This window comes from Colius striatus, chromosome 26 (genome assembly GCF_028858725.1).
Source record: "Colius striatus isolate bColStr4 chromosome 26, bColStr4.1.hap1, whole genome shotgun sequence".
Lineage (NCBI taxonomy): Eukaryota > Metazoa > Chordata > Aves > Coliiformes > Coliidae > Colius > Colius striatus.
Genome location: NC_084784.1, coordinates 138,493 through 155,161, shown reverse-complemented (window position 1 = coordinate 155,161; position 16,669 = coordinate 138,493). Strand labels below are relative to the sequence as shown.

General features: G+C 46.2%; 1 long non-coding RNA gene across 2 annotated transcripts; it reads left to right on the top strand.

Moving 5' to 3' along the window:
• Positions 1-3,405: 3,405 nt before the first annotated feature.
• LOC133628018 (uncharacterized) lies at positions 3,406-15,032 on the top strand. 2 transcript variants are annotated; one of them, XR_009820480.1, is made up of 6 exons: positions 3,406-3,649; positions 11,061-11,233; positions 13,030-13,106; positions 13,631-13,689; positions 14,443-14,503; positions 14,952-15,032. It is a non-coding gene; the product is annotated as an uncharacterized LOC133628018 (long non-coding RNA). The 2 variants fall into 2 exon arrangements; XR_009820481.1 differs by having other exon boundaries at positions 3,406-3,725.
• The last annotated feature ends 1,637 nt before the right edge of the window (positions 15,033-16,669 follow it).

Genomic DNA, 16,669 nt, shown 5'->3' with positions numbered 1-16,669 from the left:
GTGGGTACTGCATCCAGGCTGTGTGACATCATCGAATCCTAGAATGGTAGGGCTTGGAACGGACCATTAGATATCTAGACCAACCCCCTCCTCCAGAATCAAGTTCACCTAGATCAGGTCGCACAGGAACATGTCCAGGCTTATGCTGAAGTCCTCCAAGGAAGGAGACTCCACAAGCCCTGTGGGCAACCTGTTCCAGTGCTCCGTCTTCCTCTTCCGTGGACGTTTGACATCACAGCACAACTGAACACTGCAACAGTGCTCTGTGACATCACAGCACAGGTGCGCACTGCAACAGGAGTGTGTAATACAACAGCCCATCTGGGCTTTGCAGCGGCACTGTGTGACATGACAGCACTTTTGGGCACTGTAGCAGTGCTCTAAGACTTCACATCATATCTGGGCACTGAAACGGGTTTCTGTGGCATCACAGCAGACGTTGTCACTGCAACAGTGCTCTGTGACACCACAGCACAACTAGGTACTGCAACATGGCTGTGTGACACTGCAGGAGATGTGGGCATTGCAGAGGTTGTGCTATGTGTATTGCATCACAGCACATCTGGGCACCACTACACTGCTCTGGGACATCATTGCTTATCTAGGCACTGGAATGGGGCTCTGTGACATCACATCACATCCGGACACTGCGGCAGTATTCTGTGACGTCACATCACCTTTGGGCACAGCAACAGTGTTGTGTGACATCACAGGACGTCTGGGCACTGTAGCAGTGCTCTAAGGCTTCACATAATATCTGGGCACTGAAACAGGACTCTCTGACATCACAGCACATCTGGGCACTGCAACAGTGCTCTATAACATCTCAACTGCACACTGCTACAGTGCTCTGTGACATTACAAGACGTCTGAGCACTCAATCACTGCTGTGGTATATAACAGCATCACTAGGCACTGGCACGGTGCTCTGTGACATCACAGCACATCTGGGAAAGGCAGCAGTGCTCTGTGACATCACAGAACATGTGCACAGTGCAACAGGACTGTGTCACACAACAGCACATCTGAGCTTTGCAGCAGGACTGTGTGACCTTACAGCACATCTGGGCACTGCAATAGTGCTCTGTGACATCACAGGACGTCTGGGCACTGGACACACACTGCTCTGAGACTTCACATAGTATCTGGGCACTGAAACGAGACTCTGTCATCACAGCAGACGTGGGCACTGCAACAGTGCTCTGAAACATCCTATCACAAGAGGACATTGCTACAGTGCCTGTGAGATCACAGCACAAGTGGGAACTGCAGTGGTACTCTGTGACATCACAGCACATCTGGGCACTGCAACAGTGCTCTGTGACATCATAGCACATCTGGGCCCTGCAACAGGGCCGTGTGACATCACAGCACATCTGGGCATGACAAGGGGGTGTGTGAAATCAGAGAACATCTAGGCACTACAACAGGACTGTGTGGCACAGCAGTACATGTGGGCATTGCAGAGGATGTGTGGTGTGTGTCGCATCACAGCACATCTGGGCAGTGCTACACTGCTCCGTGACATCATAGCATATCTAGGCACTGGAACGGGGCTGTAGGACATCACAGAAAATCTGGGCACTGCAACAAGAGTGTTTGACATCACATCACATCCAGACACTGCCGTGGGGTTCTGCGACGTCCTAGTACTAGGCAGTGCAACAGTGCTCTGTGACATCACAGCACATCTGGGAAAGGCAACAGTGCTCTGTGACATCATAAGACGTGTGCACTGCAATAGGACTGTGTAACGCAACAGCACATCTGGGCTTTGCAGCAGGGCTGTGTGATATGACAGCACATCTGGGCACTGCAATAGTGCTCTGTGACATCACAGGACGTCTGGACACTGGACACACACTGCTCTGAGATTTCACATAGGATCTGGGCACTGAAATGAGACTCTGTGACATCACAGCAGACGTGGGCATGGCAACAGTTCTCTATAACATCACATCACCTCTGGATGCTGCAACAGTGCTCTGTGACATCACAGCACATCTGGGTACTGCATCTAGACTGTGTGACATCATAGAATCCTAGAGTGGTAGGGGTTGGAAGGGACCATTAGAGATCATCTAGAGCAACCCCCTCTCCCAGAATTCAGTTCACCTAGATCAGGTCGCACAAGAAAGTGTCCAGGCTTGTGCTGAAATCCTCCAAGGAAGGAGACTCCACAAGCCCTCTGGGCAGCCTGTTCTGCAGGGTTTCTTTTTCTTTGTGCAGGGGTTCTTCTTTGTTGCGCGAAACGGGAGTGACCAGACACCAATCTGATGTGCATCAGCTCCAATTTATTGTCACATCATCATCACTTCTATACCTTTTCCAAATGCTTTGTACGTGCCACAATTCATGGCAAATAGTTAATACTAAGCATCACGCACTATGCATAAGGCCTCAAAGTTTCATTTTGGTAAAAATGATTTACTTACTGCATTCTTACAGAAGTGGCAGATAAAGGGTATAGATCTGCAAAAAGACCTACCAGGGTTGTTAGCTTATGGGTATGCTAAGGGAGTGTTTCAGAATCCACAGACAGTGCATGAATTGAGTGAATGGCGTAGATTTGGGCATTTGCTGTGGGAAGCTACCCTGGAGGACGATGAGATAGCTGAAAAGTTAGGGAAGTTTTGGCGGATAGTGCACAATGAGTTGTTGCAACATCAGGCAGAAAAGAAGGCTGCTGAGCACGCATCAGCAGCACAGAGTAAGAACAAAAACGATGAGCGTGACTGGTTCCAATCCACCCCGCTGGCTCCTACCGTCTCAAAAGTAGTGCTCAACCCCCCGCGTGTAGAAAATGACCCTGGAGGCACGGACGGGGTACGAGAACCATATGAGCCATCAGCCCCTCCCGAGGAACAAGAGTGCCGGCCTAAAGAGCCCCCGCCTCCCCCCCCCCCCCCACTTAGTGAGCCTGTCCCTGGGGCAGAGAGTGAACTGGCAGAGGCACCGACAGTAGTGCCGGGAGAGGTGCCGAGAGCAGCGCCGGGAGAAGCGCCGGGAGCAGCACCGAGAGTGGTGTCGGGAGCGGCGCTGAGGCGGATGATACCGAGAAAAAAGAAAAAGGTTCTTCTCTACACAAGAGTTTTACAAAGTCAGAGAGGCGAAGGGGCTTCAGAGCAGAGCCCCCGCGGGAGAGCTGCTTCCCATTCGAGCCCAGCCCGCCGAGTTACCCCTGGGGCGACTCGCAGGGGAATGCCGAGCGGGCGGAGTCGGGCGGGGATGCAGCGCAGGATGATCAGAGGAGAGTGGGGGAGCGCGACCCCGTGTTACACTCGACACCATCGGGCATGTGAGGGGAGACAAAGAAAACACGGGAGAGAGTAACAGCGGCTGCGCCGCCGGCGCCGGGGCCGGCACGGAGTGAGCCAGACCCCCCCGCCCCTTCCATCCGCAGCCGCCGCCGCGCAGCCGCTTCCCGCGCCCGGTCGGTGTCTCCGGAGCCCCCCCACACACACCGCGCCGACACCGCCGGCCCCGGCCCTCACAGACCGCTGGGCTCGTCCTTTCCATCCTCAGTCCCTTGCCTCAACGAGTGTAAAAACTGTTGGTCGTGATGTTGAAAGCTGCAGGCTTTCGCTCCAAGCCCGGACGGCGAACACCCCAAGGAAGACGAGAGACCGGCTTGTTGCAAAAGCAAGAGGTGAGCTTTATTGCGGAGCTCCGGGCCGTCTCGTATCTCACGCAGGAGACAGAGGAGGCGACCCGAGGCTTTGCAGGTAGGGGTTTATATATGCTGGGGATGAGGGACGGAAAATTCCAACACACGCACACAGCTTCCCCTTAACCCAGGTGCCCTGCTGGCACGGTGGGGACAATGGATCCAATTTTCTGAGAAATGTTTCTCAGCCCCTGCGGTTTCTGATGCAATGGCCAGGGTTGGTTTCATCATCCTTTCTCGTGGCCTAGTCGGCCTTGCTGTGACTCAGCCTCACCGGCTCCATTTTATTTCATTTTATTCTTTCAGAACAAGTTGTTTTCTGTTGGGATTTAGAGGGGAAAAGTGCGGGTTTGTGGGAGTTGTGAGGGATGACATGAGGTGTGGGGGCAAATCTGAGAGGAAAAGTGAGGTTTGGGTGGCATTTCTGAGGGAAAAGGTGGGATTTGGGTGGAGTTTTGAGGGAAAAGAGGAGAGTTTTGGGTATTTCTGTGGGAAAAGGTGGGATTTTGGTGGAGTTTTGAGGGAAAAAGTGAGGTTTTGTTAAATTTTTAGAGGGAAAAAGTGGGGTTTGGGTGGATTTTTGAAAAAACCAAATGTTTTGCTGGGGTATTGAGGGGAAAAGTGGGGTTTTGTGGAAATTCTGAGGGTAAAAGTGGAGTTTGAGTGGAGTTTTGAGGGGGAAAATGGGGTTTTGGTGGAGTTTTGAGGGGAAAAAGTGGGGTTTGGTAGAGTTTTGAGGGGAAAGGTGCAGTTTTGGGGAACTTCTGGGGGAAGAAGCGGGGTTTTGGTGCAGTTTTGAGAGAAACAGTGGTGTTTTGGTGGAGTTCTGAGTGAAAAAGCGAGGTTTTGGAGGTCTTTTCAGAGGAAAAGTGGGTTTTGGGTGCTATTCTGAGGGAAAAAGTGGGATTTTTGGGAACTGCTGGGTAAAAAAGTGCCATCTGAGGGAAAAAGTGGAGTTTTGGAAGCGTTTTGAGGGGCAAAAGTGGGGTTTGGGTGGATTTTGAATGCAAAAAAGGGGGGAGATGGTTGGGTTTTGACGGGAAAAGTGGGATTTGGGGGAGTTCTGAGGGATAAAATGAGGTGTTGGTGCAGTTCTGAGAGGAAAAAAAAGGATTTTGGAGGAGTTTTGAGGCTGTAAAGTGGGGTTTGAGTACATTTCTGAGAAAGAAAAGTGGCATTTGGGTGGAGTTTTGAGGGAAAAGATGAGGTTTTGGGGCATTTCTGAGGGAAAAGGTGGGATTTGGGTGGTGTTTTGAGGGAAAAAGCAGGGTTTTGGTAAATTTCTGAGAGCAAAAGTGGGGTTTAGGTGGAGTTTGGATGGAAAAAGTGAGGTTTTGGAGTAGTTCTGAGGGGAAAAGAGGGACTTTGGGGGAGATGTGAGGAGAAAAGGGGTTTTGTGTGAGTTTTGAAGGACCAAGTGGGGTTTTGGGGGAGTTCTGAGGGAGGATCAAAAGAGGTTTTAGGGTAATTGTGAGGGAAAGCAATTGGGATTTGGGTGTAGTTTTGAGAGGAAAAGTGGGGTTTTGGAGCAATTCTGAGGGGCATAGTGGGGTTTTGGTTTATTTCTGAAAGGAGAAGTGGGATTTTGTTGGAGTTTTGGGAGAAAAAGTGGGGCTTTGGTGCAGTTTTGCAGGGGAAAGCTGGGATTGAGTACATCTGCGAGGGCAAAGAGCGGTGGAGTTGTGGGCTAAAAGGGGTTTTGTTTCAATTGTGAGAGCAAAAGTGTGGGTTTGTGTGGAGTTTGCAAGGAAAAAGTGGGTTTTTGTTGGGGTTTTGAGGGGAAAAGTGAGGGTTTAGGGGAGTTCTGAGAGATAAAATGAGGTTGGGGGCAATTCTGAAGTCAAGTGAGGTTTGGGTGGCGTTTTGAGTGGAAAAATGGGTTTTTGGGGAACTTAGGTGGCAAAAAGTGGGGTTTTGGTAGAGTTTTGAGAAGAAAAGTACGGTTTGGGGGGGTTCTGAGGGATACAATAAGGTTTTGGCGCAATTGTGAGAGAAAAAGTGTGATTTCAGTGGAGTTGTGAGGGATGAAAGGAGGTTTTTGGGCATGTCTGAGGAGAAAAGTGGGGGTTTTGGTGGTTTTCTGAGGCGGCAAAAGTGGGGTTTTGAGGGTATTTCTGTGGGGAAAAGTGTTTGATTTGGTAGAGTTTTGAGAGGAAAGGCGAGCTTTTGGGGAAGTCCTGAGGGGAAAGTCTGAGGTCTGGGTGGAGTTGTGAGAAAAAAAGGAAGGTTTTGGTAACTATCTGAGGTCCAAAGTGGGGGTTTGGGTGGAGGTTTGAAGGAACAAGTTGTTTTCTGTTGGGATTTAGAGGGGAAAAGTGCGGGTTTGTGGGAGTTGTGAGGGATAACATGAGGTGTGGGGGCAAATCTGAGGGGAAGGGTGAGGTTTGGGTGGCATTTTACAGGAAAACAATTGGGATTTGGGTGGAATTTGATAGAGGAAAAGCGGTGTTTTTGAGCAATTCTGAGGGAAAAAGTAGAGTTTTTGTTTATTTGTGTTCTGGTTTAGCAAGGAGCAGCTTCTGGCTTAGTAACAGGGGGAGCGGGTTGCAGTGAAGATCCGGTAAAGAGTTTGCGGACTCTCCCCCGGCTCCTGGGTTCACACCCACCTCCGGCCCGGCTGGGCCAATCTGGCGCCTCTGCCAGCACTATTTAGGGGACGGGAATTTGGGATGCGAGGCAGGAGGTGTAAGAGTGACACGAGATGGAGGCGACCACGCGGACCCTTCAGCCAGAGAAGGAGGAAGGAAGGAGAAGCAACAGACCAGAGACCCCTCTGCAAGCCATGGCGAGAATGCAGCTGTGCCCCTGCAGCCTCTGGAGATCCATGGCAGGAGCGAGAGTTCCCAGCAGCTCCGTGTGAGTGAGCCCGGACGGGAGAGGGACTGTGTGGGGAGGGGCCATGGCCCAGGCCGTGCTGGAGAGCCTGCACGCCGCAGAGCAGCCCCACACGAGAGGCAGAGACGAGCTGCAGCCTTTGGAGTCAGTGGGCATCGGAGCAGCCCGTGCAGGGCTGCCACGCGTGTGAGTTACCCCACGGACTCGCAGGGAGGACTGGTGTGGGGTTCACCCGTCCTGAGGAGGGACAAACGGCAGAAGCTATCGGGAACAGACTGACTGAAACCCCCACTGCCTGCCCCCCCGAACCGTTCAGGGGGGGACAAGGTAAAAACCCCGGGATCAGGGCTCTGAGCCCGGGAAGAGGGGACGGGTGGCAAGAAGGTGTTCTTCAAAAGGCTGGTTGGACTCTTCATTGATGTATTGCTCCGTGTTGTTTCATTTTGGTGATGTTTTGGGTTTTTGGGGGTATGTTTTAGTTGATGTTGCATCAAACTGTTTCTCTGTTTTCTTCCCCAAACCCAGTGGCCTGGTCTGCTTTGTCCTGAACCTTCAGCAGCAATTAAGCTCTCCCTGCCCTTGAGCAATTCTCAGCCACTTGGGTACTCAGGGCTAATCGTGGTCTTTGTTCCCTGATGGGCCTAAACCAGGACAATTTCTGAGAGCAAAAGGGAGGTTTTGTTGGAGTTTTAGGAGAAAAAGTGGGTTTTGGTGCAGCTTTGCAGGGAAAAGTGTAGTTTGGAAGAGTTTTGAGAGGCAAAGTGGGGATGGAGTAGATTTCTGAGGGCCAAAAGCAGTGGAGTTGTGGGATAAAATGAGGTTTTGGTGCAATTCTGAGGGGAAAAGGTGGGATGTGGGTGGAGTTTTGAGGGAAAAAGTGGAGTTTTGGTAAATTTTTAAGGGGAAAAAGTGGGGTTTGTGTGGATTTTTGAAAAAACGTGTTTTGGTGGGGTTTTGTGGAAATTCTGAGGGTAAAAGTGGAGTGTGGGTGGTGTTTTGAGGGGGAAAATGGGGTTTTGTTGGAGTTTTGAGGGGAAAGGTGCAGTTTTGGGGAACTTCTGGGGGAAGAAGCGGGGTTTTGGTGCAGTTTTGAGGGAAAGAGTGGTGTTTTGGTGGAGTTCTGAGTGAAAAAGTGAGGTTTTGGAGGTATTTTCTGAGGAAAAGTGGGTCTTGGGTGCTATTCTGAGGGAAAAAGTGGGATTTTTGGGAACTGCTGGGTAAAAAAGTGCCATCTTGAGGGAAAAAGTGGAGTTTTGGAAGCGTTTTGAGGGGAAAAAGTGGGGTTTGGGGGAGTTGTGAGGGATAAAATGAGGTTTTGGTGCAATTCTGAGAGAAAAACAAGGATTTTGGAGGAGTTTTGAGGCTGTAAAGTGGGGTTTGGGTACATTTCTGAGAAAGAAAAGTGGCATTTGGGTGGAGCTTTGAGGGAAAAGATGAGGTTTTGGGGCATTTCTGAGGGAAAAGGTGGGATTTGGGTGGTGTTTTGAGGGAAAAAGCAGGGTTTTGGTAAATTTCTGAGAGCAAAAGTGGGGTTTAGGTGGAGTTTGGATGGAAAAAGTGAGGTTTTGGAGTAGTTCTGAGGGGAAAAGAGGGACTTTGGGGGAGATGTGAGGAGAAAAGGGGTTTTGTGTGAGTTTTGAAGGACCAAGTGGGGTTTTGGGGGAGTTCTGAGGGATGAAAAGAGGTTTTGGGGTAATTGTGAGGGAAAGCAATTGGGATTTGGGTGTAGTTTTGAGAGGAAAAGTGGGGTTTTGGAGCAATTCTGAGGGGCATAGTGGGGTTTTGGTTTATTTCTGAAAGGAGAAGTGGGATTTTGTTGGAGTTTTGGGAGAAAAAGTGGGGCTTTGGTGCAGTTTTGCAGGGGAAAGCTGGGATTGAGTACATCTGCGAGGGCAAAGAGCGGTGGAGTTGTGGGCTAAAAGGGGTTTTGTTTCAATTGTGAGAGCAAAAGTGTGGGTTTGTGTGGAGTTTGCAAGGAAAAAGTGGGTTTTTGTTGGGGTTTTGAGGGGAAAAGTGAGGGTTTAGGGGAGTTCTGAGAGATAAAATGAGGTTGGGGGCAATTCTGAAGTCAAGTGAGGTTTGGGTGGCGTTTTGAGTGGAAAAATGGGTTTTTGGGGAACTTAGGTGGCAAAAAGTGGGGTTTTAGTAGAGTTTTGAGAAGAAAAGTAGGGTTTGGGGGGGTTCTGAGGGATAAAATAAGGTTTTGGCGCAATTGTGAGAGAAAAAGTGTGATTTCAGTGGAGTTGTGAGGGATGAAAGGAGGTTTTTGGGCATGTCTGAGGGGAAAAGTGGGGGTTTTGGTGGTTTTCTGAGGCGGCAAAAGTGGGGTTTTGAGGGTATTTCTGTGGGGAAAAGTGTTTGATTTGGTAGAGTTTTGAGAGGAAAGGCGAGCTTTTGGGGAAGTCCTGAGGGGAAAGTCTGAGGTCTGGGTGGAGTTGTGAGAAAAAAAGGAAGGTTTTGGTAACTATCTGAGGTCCAAAGTGGCGGTTTGGCTGGAGGTTTGAAGGAACAAGTTGTTTTCTGTTGGGATTTAGAGGGGAAAAGTGCGGGTTTGTGGGAGTTGTGAGGGATGACATGAGGTGTGGGGGCAAATCTGAGGGGAAAAGTGAGGTTTGGGTGGCCTTTTGAGGGAAAACAGTTGGGATTTGGGTGGAATTTGATAGAGGAAAAGCGGTGTTTTTGAGCAATTCTGAGGGAAAAAGTAGAGTTTTTGTTTATTTGTGTTCTGGTTTAGCAAGGAGCAGCTTTTGGCTTAGTAACAGGGGGAGCGGGTTGCAGTGAAGACCCGAGAAAGAGTTTGCGGACTCTCCCCCGGCTCCTGGGTTCACACCCACCTCCAGCCCGGCTGGGCCAATCTGGCGCCTCTGCCAGCACTATTTAGGGGATGGGAATTTGGAATGCGAGGCAGGAGGTGTAAGAGTGACACGAGCTGGAGGCGACCACGCGGACCCTTCAGCCAGAGAATGAGGAAGGAAGGAGAAGCAACAGACCAGAGACTCCTCTGCAAGCCGTGGCGAGAATGCAGCTGTGCCCCTGCAGCCTCTGGAGATCCGTGGCAGGAGCGAGAGTTCCCAGCAGCTCCGTGTGAGTGAGCCCGGACGGGAGAGGGACTGTGTGGGGAGGGGCCATGGCCCAGGCCGTGCTGGAGAGCCTGCACGCCGCAGAGCAGCCCCACACGAGAGGCAGAGACGAGCTGCAGCCTTTGGAGTCAGTGGGCATCGGAGCAGCCCGTGCAGGGCTGTGTGTGTGTGAGTTACCCCACGGACTCGCAGGGAGGACTGGTGTGGGGTTCACCCGTCCTGAGGAGGGACAAACGGCAGAAGCTATCGGGAACAGACTGACTGAAACCCCCACTGCCTGCCCCCCCGAACCGTTCAGGGGGGGACAAGGTAAAAGCCCCGGGATCAGGGCTCTGAGCCCGGGAAGAGGGGAGGGGTGGCAAGAAGGTGTTCTTCAAAAGGCTGGTTGGACTCTTCATTGATGTATTGCTCTGTGTTGTTTCATTTTGGTGATGTTTTGGGTTTTTGGGGGTATGTTTTAGTTGATGTTGCATTACACTGTTTCTCTGTTTCCTTCCCCAAACCCAGTGGCCTGGTCTGCTTTGTCCTGAACCTTCAGCAGCAATTAAGCTCTCCCTGCCCTTGAGCAATTCTCAGCCACTTGGGTACTCGGGGCTAATCATGGTCTTTGTTCCCTGATGGGCCTAAACCAGGACAATTTCTGAGAGCAAAAGGGAGATTTTGTTGGAGTTTTAGGAGAAAAAGTGGGTTTTGGTGCAGCTTTGCAGGGAAAAGTGTAGTTTGGAAGAGCTTTGAGAGGAAAAGTGGGGATGGAGTAGATTTCTGAGGGCCAAAAGCAGTGGAGTTGTGGGATAAAATGAGGTTTTGGTGCAATTCTGAGGGGAAAAGGTGGGATGTGGGTGGAGTTTTGTGGGGAAAAGTGGGGTTTGTGTGGATTTTTGGAAAAACAAGTGTTTTGGTGGGATTTTGAGGGGAAAAAGTGGTGTTTTGGTGGATTTCTGAATGAAAAAGTGAGGTTTTCGAGGTATTTTCAGAGGAAAAGTGGGTTTTGCGTGCTATTCTGAGGGAGAAAGTGGGATTTTTGGGAACTGCTGGGTAAAAAAGTACCATCTTGGGGGGAAAAAGTGGAGTTTTGGAAGCGTTTTGAGGGGAAAAAGTGGGGTTTGGGGGAGTTGTGAGGGATAAAATGAGGTTTTGGTGCAATTCTGAGAGAAAAAAAAGGATTTTGGAGGAGTTTTGATGCAAATTGCCTTTGCATCAGGCCAGTGCAGAGAGCCTCAGGTTCCATCAGAAATCATCTGCTGGTTGTTTCAAGTGCAGAGCACAGAGTCTGGATAAATGTCCAGCAAGAACTGTAAAGGGAGAATCCCAGGCAACAAATGTGAAAAGGGGGGTGGAAAAGGGAGGGAGAATTCTCAAGTCCAGGTGGCCAAAATGTCAAAGCAAACCCAATGTAAAGTCCCCAGGAGATCAACAGAAACTTGTCACCACTGCAGTGAGAGGGAGACTTTTAAAACACCCATTGTTTGCTCTTCCAGGTGCTGGGTTAGTGAGAAAACACTGGGCTGGAGAAGAGCAGGAAAGAACAGGCAGCTGGGTCATTGAAACACCATCACTCAGTTTTGCTACTACCCAGACGACAGCCAAAGTATGTGCTGTAGAAGATACCACATCTGATGTTTTCCTTTAGGTGACAATAAAAGGGGAAAAGGTAAGATATTTTTCTCTCTATAAAGCTCTTTGTGCACTCTGCTATAGAAGTTATAACTTTGTGACAAATTTAAGACCGAAAAGTGTTATTTGCAAGTGAATTTTGTAATTTACCATATACAGTAGAAGTGCAATCATTAACTTATTAGAAGATTTATTTTCTAAATCTGTTGTTTGTGAACTTTGGAATGAATTCTGTGAGGTGGAAACTTGTGAACCACTTTGGAAGGTATTGACAAGCAAATGAAGTCCCCCAAGTACTTGAGATGAACAACTATGTGAATTTACTGTACTCTTGTCCTTCTTTGTGATACACTTAAAGATATTTCAAGAAGGCAGTTGCATGGTGTTATGAAAATAAATACAAGTTCATATGTGCATAAGGCTGAATTCCCAAACAGTTGGGAGAAAGGAAGAAAGCTCGTTGCACTTACCAAAATGCGTAACTCCTGCTAAATCTCTGCTGCAGCTACTGTCAGACTTAAGCAGCTGCGTAGTAGACAAAAATAAATGTGTTTGAAAACTGCTGCCATTTGGAGTATTTTACCAAGACTTTTAACATTAGAGCTGTGGTCTTCACTGTAGACAATAACTTGGATTACATCTTAATTTGAATACCTTCTCTGTTCAGAATCACAGTTGGCAAGTGTCACTTCTCTCTGAGCCAGTGAGAACTTTTAAGCTGAATATTGTTTTTTCCTGCCAGGTTTGGATGCACTCTGAATCAAAGGGACATAAAACTAAGATAGTTTTTCTAAAAATGTTTAAAGCTGATAGAAAACTGAGCACAGAATTTTAGGCAAAAGCATGAAACTGGTAAGTAACACCTGTTTGGAGAACATAGAGGAAAATATGACCAACTTTCCTGTCCTGGAATGAGTACTCTTCAGAAAGCATTTGTACATACTGCATATGTGTTCCTGTTGTCTCCAGCTTCAAGTAAATTCTAAAGCAGTATGTGATGGTGACTTGCTTGTTGATTCTGGTCAGTCAAATACTTGGGTTTTTTAGGTATGCGTTAATGATGATCTCGTCTTAAGCAGCTTTGCTCATTTTGAGCAAGCTGAAGAGAATGCAGTGAGTTCAGCAGATTATCAGGAGACCCAAACATCATTAAATCTTGACTCTCTTCCAATGAAAGTTGTTAATCCTGCACTTGATTTGAGGACAGTGCTGCTCCAGCAGAAGGTATCAATAGATCCTGAAACAAGTGGGAACCGTGTGTTGGCAGCAATCATTCATGCAGTGCATCATTTGTCTTTACCTGGATATATTGAACTACTGTATCAGTTGGAATCCAACAAGTGGAACAAAAGGTATCCTAACAAACACTGCCTATGTATCAGACTTTACAAAGAGCAATCAAATCAGCAGATGCAGGAATATTCTAAAGCATTTTGTACTTGATAAGACAAAGGGTGAGTTGCAGGGTCATTTGTTGATATGCTGAAAAGCATTAGATACTGTTGAAATAACTTGTAGCATTGATCAGTGATACCTTACTGTTTGATTTGAGTTTAGAGGGATTTCTCTACACAGAGGTAACTTGAATGTTTTCTGTGAGTTGTCTTGTTTAAAACAGACTTGAATCACTATAAATATCCTCTGTCCTTGTTCACTCGGTTCATTTGCATATCTTTATGTAAATACAACTGTCTTTTGGTTGTTCTTTTTGCCATTAGAAAATGAGACAAGCAGAGAAAGAAGTCAGTTGCAACCAACTGTAAAAAGACTGGCCTTTCATAGATTCAGATAATCACAAACGTGTTTCTGCATCTTTTAAAATTGTCTTTCTAGATCTTGCTGTATCTGGTTCTGTTCTTGAAAAGACATGACAAAGCTCCAACACAGATGACAGTGAAACTACCACATCTGTAAGTGTTAGATTTTCTATTCAAATGTCAGAATGAATTAAGTTAAGCGTCTGTAAGGCAGATTAGGAATACTGTAGTCAGCTATCACGTCCTTTTCTGTAACAAATCTGGGACTAACTCTTGATCTAGTTAAAAGAGAACGTTGTCCTTCAAGTTTGTGGTTCTGGTGGTTTTGGTTTTTTAGATTGCAACGATGGACTTTGAACAGGTTGTGTCTCCTTTTGTGCTCACTTGCTCTAGTGCTGTGAAGATGTGTAGTGGTTTTGTGTGGCCAGCTTTTGGTAGTTGTTGGGGGAATACAGGGGCAGATTCTTCAAAGAAAGAGCTGCCAGAAGCTATAGCTTGAGCTGTGAGCATGAACTAATTCTCCCGTGTGGTTGATGTTCTTGTTGCATGCTTGATTCTTATTGAAGAAAATTCGGTTAGGTAAGAAAACCACCTTGAGCTCAGTAAGCTTTTTTTTCTAAAATGTTGCTCTTAAACAGTATTTTACTGCCAGAAAAGGGTTTGTCTTTTCTTGATAGATTGTCAAAACAATCCCAGGATTGCCTTTCAAGGAAAATCCAGCAGTTCACACAGACAGGTATGGTACAGTATATTACATATTTGAACCAATTGTTTAGCCAGATAATTAGGAGCTGTAGTATGTTTCCAGTTACTCTTCTTAGACAGCTGAAAGGGCAGAGGGTAAGACAAGATGTGTGCACATGGTATTGGGGAAGGAGGCCATTAGAAGCTGCTGATACTTATCCAGACCACAGTAAAAATAGCAATTCTTTCTAAACAGTAGCTTGAAAACAAGGCTGTGATGAGGCAGTACGTTTCTGCACACTCAGCATATTCAGTTGCCTTCTTTTATTCTTAGTGTGATTAATAAAGTTTTCCAGCTGAATGAAATCTGACTGAGTTGACTTGTGCAAGGCTTTTATTATGCTGCAAATCACTTGCTGCATATGTAAACAACCTGAGGGGTGTTTTTAATTCAAGTTTTAACTGTTGCAAAGATACATTGTTTCATGGTTTTGCAACTTTAAGAGACCTTTTTCCTGCAGTCCCATCTGATTTTCTTCTGAAGTTGAGGAACCCACCAATTGTCTTGGTTAAAAACACCTTTGGGTTATTTTCAGATACCTAAAACCTAATAGTAAATTTTACATCCAAAATGGTACTTTATGATTTCTTCTTTCATATTTCAGGGTTTTTGTTGGCACAGGTAATACATCAGAGATATTTTGTAGGTGAACTGTTTCGTGCCATTTTAGAAATATTGGTGATATTTATCGATTACACTTTCCTTTTGCATTTACATTGAATTTAATATTTGTATATTTCTCAGGCTTCAGCAGTGCTTAAATTCTGATCCTTTGAACACACATAGAACTGGAAATGAGCAACAGGTAATTCCAGGATATAACTTCCATTTAAACCTCTGCAAACGTGTGTCATATATGTGGAGGTGTGGGTAGTGTTGAGGCTACAAGAGTGGTCTTTGTGGAGGGACTCTGTGGAGGGACATCAGGGACTGAATCCAGCCACATCAGCAACAAGACCAGACCAAAGGTCAGCAAGCCAGCAAAGTTGATGGTGCCTCTGTGAAAATATGAAGGGGAAAAAAAATGCAGGGGAAGAGACAAAAAGAAAAAAAGCAAGAAACAGAGGCAATGGCCAAGTCAGGGGACAGTAGGAGTCTCAGCTCTGTTCTGTGTGACGTGTGTGTGAGTTGTACTTCATTTGTGTTTACATTTCTTTGGCTAATTCTTCTCAAAAAAATAGTTTTTAAGTTGGGTGTAAGCTCAAACCCATTTACTAAGTATTGCCTTTGTCATCTATTTCATATGGTTTCAGAGTTTTCAAAATCTTGAAGAAAGAAACTTTGTCTTTCTTGGCAAGAAAATGAAGCCACCATCAATTCTGGAAACAGCACCACTTCTTGAAGATCTGGAAAGGGTAATGCTAATGTAATACATTACATTTAGTATTTTTAAGACTAGTATCATACCTTAACTTTCAGATACTAAATATTATAGTAGCTAATTTTGATTGAGGAATGTGTAGGAGGTTGTTCATACGGTTGAGTAAATTATGCTTCAGAGAGACTGTAGAATTGTACAGTTTCATCTGATCTATCAACCACTGCTACAAATGATGGCATTTGAATTAGATGTAAGAATTTAACTCCTCATGCCAGAAGAACTCTTATCATCTTGTGTGTTAAGGAAATGTATTATGCAGTGGGTCAAAGGCTTTTAAATTGCTCAGTGCTTTGTGTTGCCTTGTTGGTGTTTCAAGCACACGATTTTCAGGTAGAACTCTTTATTTCTCTTTCTGTAGGAACTTACTCGGAAAAAAAGTTGTAGGCCCTAACTCCACTGAATCTTACTGTTGGCCACCAATAGCTCAAGGATGTGATGTAGTTGCCATCTCATATCAGGGAAATAATCCTTTCTTGTATATTCCGCTAATTCTTACACTTTTGCAGTTGAGCAGTTGCTACAAAGCCTTGAGAAACAGGAGTGGAGGATGTATATATTAGAGTACTGCAGGTTTTGTGTTCTAAGGTGCAAATGTCAGTGAATGATCCAAAAGGTAGTGCATGTTGAGAATGGGTGCATCTGATGTCATCTTAGAGTATCTTTGTGATGCTTCCCAGGTTATTTAGGCCATCTGCTTAGACATTGGCAGAGATGGACTGCATGAGTGTGGGAGTCTGTAACTTATTTATCAAGTAATATCTAACAAGTGGTTAATGTCATATCACTTTGATACTCGATGAAGCTTGATTTTTAAGGGGCTGTTACATAGTGAAATGGAAATGTCTGGTCTGATTTTTAAAACATTGTCATTCATTTTCTAATGCATTAGATCACAGAAACATAGACTCACTGAGGCTGTAAGGGACCCCTGAAAATGGCTCACACAGCTCCAAGTAAGACAAGATGTTTCTGCTTCTATGAAACTTTTGGACCTTTCACCGTGTGTTGCTGCACATCCATTTGTCTCCAGCTTGGTGCACGGTTGCTCGGGCCTGTACCATCTGCATTTAAGAGGTGATATGGTGTTAAAAGCTTCTGTTTGAAGCATTGAAAGGCCTGTTTTGCGGATTTTAATTTTGCCCTAAATTCTGAAATAGTACAATGACTAAGATTCTAAACAGTTGTCTCATGCTCTACTGTAACTGTTTTGTACATACACGTCTAGCCACTAGCACTTATCTTGTGTCCTGGGTGGAAGGAGACACAACTTGTTTTTGAGCTACTGAAAACATACCAGAGATGCTCCAGACAGCTTCATCCAATGTTGTTAATACTTGGGCAGAACAAAGAAGCAGCTAAAAGTGTGAAAATCTGAGGAAGTAAGAATACTTCTGTCGTCTTAATGACACTTGAATGCAATGTAGGCTGTCTTAGTTGTTTGTGACCAGAATGTTCAGAATGTTTTTGTGGTTGTTGATTGAGTGGCAGAACTACAAGTGAGTTTTCCAAAGACAGAGCTAGTAAAATGCTTGTTTGACTGCTCTGTGCCACACAGTGCAGAAATTAATTTGACCTAATATTTTGAGAAAG